Here is a 6,083-nt window from a genome sequence, read left to right as displayed (position 1 = left end):
TTCCAAGTTTTAATGTGTTTTGTATTAAAGAACATATAAATTAATGTTGGATGAACATTTATAATTAGGATTTCTAACTGTTTGCTCAACGGAAACTGGATTTGTAGCATTTTACAGTGTAATTTTGTCTTGAACGTACAATGCAAAGCACATTTAGACGACATAAACCATCGATTAGCATCATCTAAATAAAACTAAATTAAACTGATCATATTTTAATTCAAAAAGTGAAGCTATGATCGTGTCAGAAATATTGTTTTTTTTTCTGTTGAAGCAGTTTTGAAATACAGCTATAACAAATTATTTATTCACAGTCTACTAATGATGGAAAAACAGCTGATTAACTTACAGTCGTTAATTTTTTTTGGCCACTTGGGGGCAGCAAAACCACCTGAACACGCAACGTACGACAGAGCAACATTAGCATGACGCTAGTGTTCTGTTTTTTCACCACCTGATGGATGCAAATCTTACATTATTACTCTTTTAACTCCGTTTTTGGTCTCCACCAACGTAAATATCTGTTAATTCCTTCCCTATGCTAAGCAGCTACTCTCCAGCTCCGTCTGTCTGCCGCTCTGAGGGCTTATCGGAGATTTTTCCCTGTGAATTGCTTCCATAAAAGAGATTTGTGAGAGTTTTCAGACAACAAAACCCAAAACAGTGAAGTGAAGAGATAAGGGGGAGCCGGGTGATAATTATCTGAGCGGCTTTAAAGATGAGCGAAAGTTCAACCTTTTGGAGGGAAAATGTCACGATTATCTCGACTCTGTGTCCAATTAGACGGGAAGAAGCTGCAATATCTGTATATCAACATTACTCAGTTGGTGTGATGCAACACTTTTAGGGATCACACAGCCGAATAAAAATAGCTCCACCACACATCCACTGTGCTGCGACGGCTCCAATAAACGAAGGCGCGATGAATCACTGAAACCAGATCAAGCCAATGAATCATGATTTGAAAACTATTTCTGCTCACATTCATAGCTCGACGCTGTACAAAGAATGATTTTATGACATTCAGTTTAACTTGAAATCTGCATGTAAGCAGTCTGTCAGCTCATTGAGAGAAGCTACGTATGGATCAGCTGTGAAGCTGGATGATGACCACACTGATGTCCTGCTTCCTCAAGAAGCTGATTAGAGCATCAAAAGCCCCAGAAAGTCTCCACGTATATTTACACACATAAATTAAGGCTAAGGTTTAGGTTTAGGTTAAGGTTTTTGACTGGTCTCTCCAAAGTCCTGAAGAAACCAGTCCAGATTGTCTGTTATAACTGATGGAACTCATTCCCTCCATTTAAAACTAAGTTTAGTAAAATCAACTCAGACTTTTCAACTCAGTTCCACCATCATCTTGGGACAGTTAGATATTTAAACTGACATAGTTATCGTCATTTAACAGCTATTTTACACCACAGCTCGGTATTATTGTTGAAGTCCAATGCGGCTATAGAAAGTGAAACATCTGGTTTCACGCTGGGTTCAGCTCTACATCCTCCAGCAGCTGTCTGGGCGTTCTAGCTGTACAGTTAATGGGCCTGTTTCCGACTCGCTCTAGGAAGCCGTTCCTCACGCGGATTCCCATAAACAGCATTTTGCATGCATTACAGCAGCGGGCTGAGGCAACGCAATCAACAACGTTAAAGATGCACCGACATTAAAGCTCCCTCCGAAGTGTGTTCTCCCCGAGACGTAAACAAACCCCCAGCCTCCCAACAAATTGAAAGTAAATAGTTTTGAGGGGGGGAAGCGGAGCTGTAAATCACACTGCTGCCGCTGGTTTTTCATATTCCCTGAATATCTGAGCACTTAGGACGCGAGAACGTTGGAGTGCATCAGTCAGCAGAGCGTTCTAATGAGGACTCGGCGACGGTGTGTTCAAACATGTCGGGTAGGAACACGATCCAAAGCACATGTTGTGTTGCTTATACACCAAATGACAACAACCCCTTCTCCTGCCCTTTATAAGAGCACAATACCAGTAATTACCCGATCCTTCCTCTCCTGGTGCAGCCGTAATAACTTCTCGCCCGGCCATTCAATTCCCATGCTATCTGCTTGAGTGGGAGGTCTGCTGATGACCTTATGATTTCGTAATTAGTGCATTATCTCGCGGGCTGGCGCTGCGAGTGTGTGTGTGTGTGTGTGTGTGACACAAATGCAGAGGATGTGGCACCGAACGTGGGTGTGTGTGTTTACGAGAGCGATGTTGAGTGTTACAAGCGCTATGCGGCGGTCCACAGATGGGCCGCTTCCCACCGCGTCTGTGTGTGTTGTGTTTGTGAGAAGCTAGCGTTAAGAACAGCTCGCGCCATGTTCTGCCCACAGTGTGTGTGTGTGTGTGTGTGTGTGTGTGATGATAGTTTCTCACAGCTCATGTCAGACACTTGCCACGGACTCATTATCCGCCGAAAAAGGGATGCTATCACGCTGTGCAGCGACATAACAGCAATTAATCTGGTGTAATGTTAATTATATGCAGCCTGTGCAGCACATACAACAACAACAGGAGTCATACGTTGACTCAGCATTCATCATGACTGTGTTGTTAATTTAATAATATATTCCTCAAAATGTCAGTGCTCGGTTAATATGTCTGTTTGCTGTCTGATGCCGCAGTCAGATGAGGAGATCAATAAACATTTCATCTGTGTGTCTGCTGCAGCGATAGGTCATCGAGACGCTCGCCTAAAATGCCAGGAGGGTGTTGTAATGTGTCCTGTTGTTTACACAAAGCTTTACTTTATTTACAGAAGAACGATTTGGTTATTTCAAGTTCGCCTTCAGAGCTTAGCAGGTAAACATGCCAGCGTTTGCTACTTAGCATGTGTAGCATATGTCCTTACATCAACATGTGCACATGCCAACATTTGCTAGCTTAGCATTTCTAAGTCAGCATTTTTATCAAAGTTTAAATCTTAGTTTAGATGTTCAGATATGCTAATCAGTATTTATTTATTTTAATGAAGCTGACCATGTAGTTTAGCATATATTTGCTAATTAGTATATGCTATCAGAGTACTTTAGAAAGTAAGCATGCTAGCATTTGCTAATTAGCTTCTCCAACAAAACTCAAAACTAAATTTAGCATGTTTCTAACAAATATTCGTAGTTTAGCTCATGAATATGCTAATGCATGTCTATTAGCATTTTTAACAAAGTTTACACCAGGGTTTAGCAGGTGAGCATGCTTTCTTAGTATTTTTTTAAATTCACATTCACGTCTTGGTTCAGCATGTAAGCATGCTAATATATGCTAATCAGTACTTTTAGTAAATATGAACAAGCAAACAATTGCTAATAGTTCTCACTGGCAAGCCAATATTTGCTCATCTACCTCTACATCAAAATTTGAATCTAAATTTAGTATGCTAACCATTGCTAAGTAACATTTATATTGAAATTCACATCTACCTAAATTTAGCATGTGAGCATGCCATCGTTGCTAATTAGCATTTATAACCAATTGTCTTAGTTTAGCATATGAACATGTTAACTTATGCTTATTAGCCTTTTCAACAAAGTTCATTTTTAGCTTAGCCAGTTTGCATGCTAATAAGTATTAAATAAGTTCTGGGACATTCATGGGAATGTATACTAACAATACAGGTCCACACAGATTCAAATAGACCAGAGAATGCTGAAAAACAATATCAAGTTTCTTTACTTGTCTTGTCTTTACTTAGTTTTTATATGGAGGGATGATAAATAGGAACGTGAAGACTGTTTACCCTGAAGACATTTGCTAATTTGCAAATCGTCAGAGCCAGTGTTTTTGCTTGTACAAAATTATACTTAAAAAACTGCAAAATCCAAATGTTTTACCAACAAATTTTGAGAAGCTTTAAAGAGTAAATGTTGGGTACCAGTTGTTGGACAGTCAAATAAATGACACTACCGATATAGCGTCGGAACAGGGTTTACCGTATTACTAGTCAGGTCAGACAGAAGCGTCCGTCTCCAACCAGTGCCTCCAATTACATGCAATAATACGAGCTGCTTTAAGCCCTGAATGTGAAAACCTCACGTTTTCTGCTAAAGAGCTAAAGAGCGGGGCATGAATACTCCATCAGGCCTATTCGTACGTCGACAATGTTGCCAAAATGACGCCGTCAATTTCCACCTCTGAAGAATGGAGGCGCCGCTTGTTCGCGCAGACAATCAAAAGCCAATCAGCTGGATTTCCAGAGCAGCAAATTAAGCGCGGATGGGAAATTATAGCATTGTCCTGCAGAATGCGGCAGTAATCACTTAAATTGAGCAGGAAAACAGAAATCAGCCACAAAAAGGCCTTTTTGACGGTCGGCGCGCTTGATTAGGCGTGAGAGCGCTCATCAGCGCAGCATTATGAACGAGAGAGCGCCGCACTGTAATAAAACGATTTGTTTAAATGGTTAAAAGAGAACCAAGAGGCTACGCACAGCTACATCACGGCCTTTTTTGGGTTTAATTCACATTGTTTTACCTCGTTCTGGACTCCCCCGGTTAGCGTTGTCTTATCAGCTACCATCCGAGCTCAATCTGGGAATCAGCTGAGAGGAGTAAAAGACAAAAGAAGGATGCACCCAAATTAAAAAAACAATGATGAAAGAGGCAGCAAGTCAGGAGAAGTAAAGAAAAACAGAAGGTTAGAAACGTGAGGAAGTGGAGTCGGTCCAAACTGGAGATGCTGCTCGTTGTCTGGGAGACGAGAAGACAGGAGGTCCCGTCAAAACGGCGTCCAGATGCCGCCTTCATATTTTATCTCTTTTTATCTTTAATGTTATTTCACTTCAATTATTCAGTCAACCTCATTAATAGATACGGCTGCAGCTCGTGTAATCTCAGTGCCAGACATTTGATCTGCTCTGGCTCCGAGCGTCGGGGGGAGGATGCGGGGCGGCGGCGGCTTTACTGGGTATTGTTTTTCCCCCTCTTTCATGATGGCCGGCGCTTCAGATCAGCTGCTGCCGACCTCATTATTTTATCACAGAGGGGGATTTGAGGCGAGCTCGCCTGTTTTTCACTTTATTACCTCACTTTTCTTTTTTTTTTTTATTCTGCGGCCGAGGACCCGACTCGCTCAGAAGTAGTTTGGTCGGTTCTGCGAGGCCCAGAAAAGCTGACTTGTGATTATGTAAGGTCCCCTTTAAAAAAAGAAAAACAGCCTTCACTGCTGCATGTCGTCTCACAGCAGGAGCAGCATTAATAAAGGAGGCTCAGAAATGTCAGAGGCCTTTAATGTCATAAGTCATTATTTTATCACTTTCTTTGAGCTGATTTATTTATGATCATACAATATTACGGCTCTGCTGTCTCCACCATCTGCACATGGTCAGTGTAGGAGAAGCACAAAAAGTTATGTAAGTGGTTTGGTGCCAAACTAATCTGCTTCTGTTTCTGATGAGCTTCAAGTCGCACAGATCCCCTGAACTTGTGAACTGGATGTTGAGTTTGTTGAAAGTTTTTTTTTTTTAGATGTGGCGTCTCGTTTTCAAGGTGGCGCCAAAAAAACACAAATAAAAACAGATGCGAACTCACCGTTATGTAACTTAGATGCAGAAAGCTGACTCGTCTTCTCCCTCCGTCACCCTCAGCTGCTGTAAAAGAAAACTCAGACCCGGGTTGTACTGCTATAAGCTGAAGCTGTTTGATTTCTGATTTTAAAAGTGGACGCAGAGTCAACACGTTAGCATTTAGCTTTAAGGTAAGACGACAAAGACGACCTGGAGCTGCAGAAAGAGACAGAAGAAGATTATCCCAATCCAAGGAAGCTGCAAATTCTAGGGCCGAGGGAAAAAGGGGCCATGAAGTGGATCTGAAGATCCACATGGGACCAGAACCTGTTTCAAAGAGTTTAAACACATCTGACAATAAACTGAGCTCTTCTAGATTTAGGCTGCAAACAGTCACATGAATTATAAACAACCTTAAGGAGCATAAGATGTCTCTCATTGACAAATGATGTCATCAGTAGTAGGTATCAGTTGGGGAATTACCATTAACTGAACAATGAAACTCAGAAAACTTTATGCTTCTTGTGTTGTTGTGTTTTGTTTTGGTAAAGATTTCAATGTGGGACTTAAGCGCAGATATTG

The sequence above is a fragment of the Stegastes partitus genome, unplaced genomic scaffold (genome assembly GCF_000690725.1).
Source record: "Stegastes partitus isolate 25-593 unplaced genomic scaffold, Stegastes_partitus-1.0.2 Scaffold881, whole genome shotgun sequence".
NCBI classification, from domain to species: Eukaryota; Metazoa; Chordata; class Actinopteri; family Pomacentridae; genus Stegastes; species Stegastes partitus.
This window is presented reverse-complemented; position numbering follows the sequence as displayed.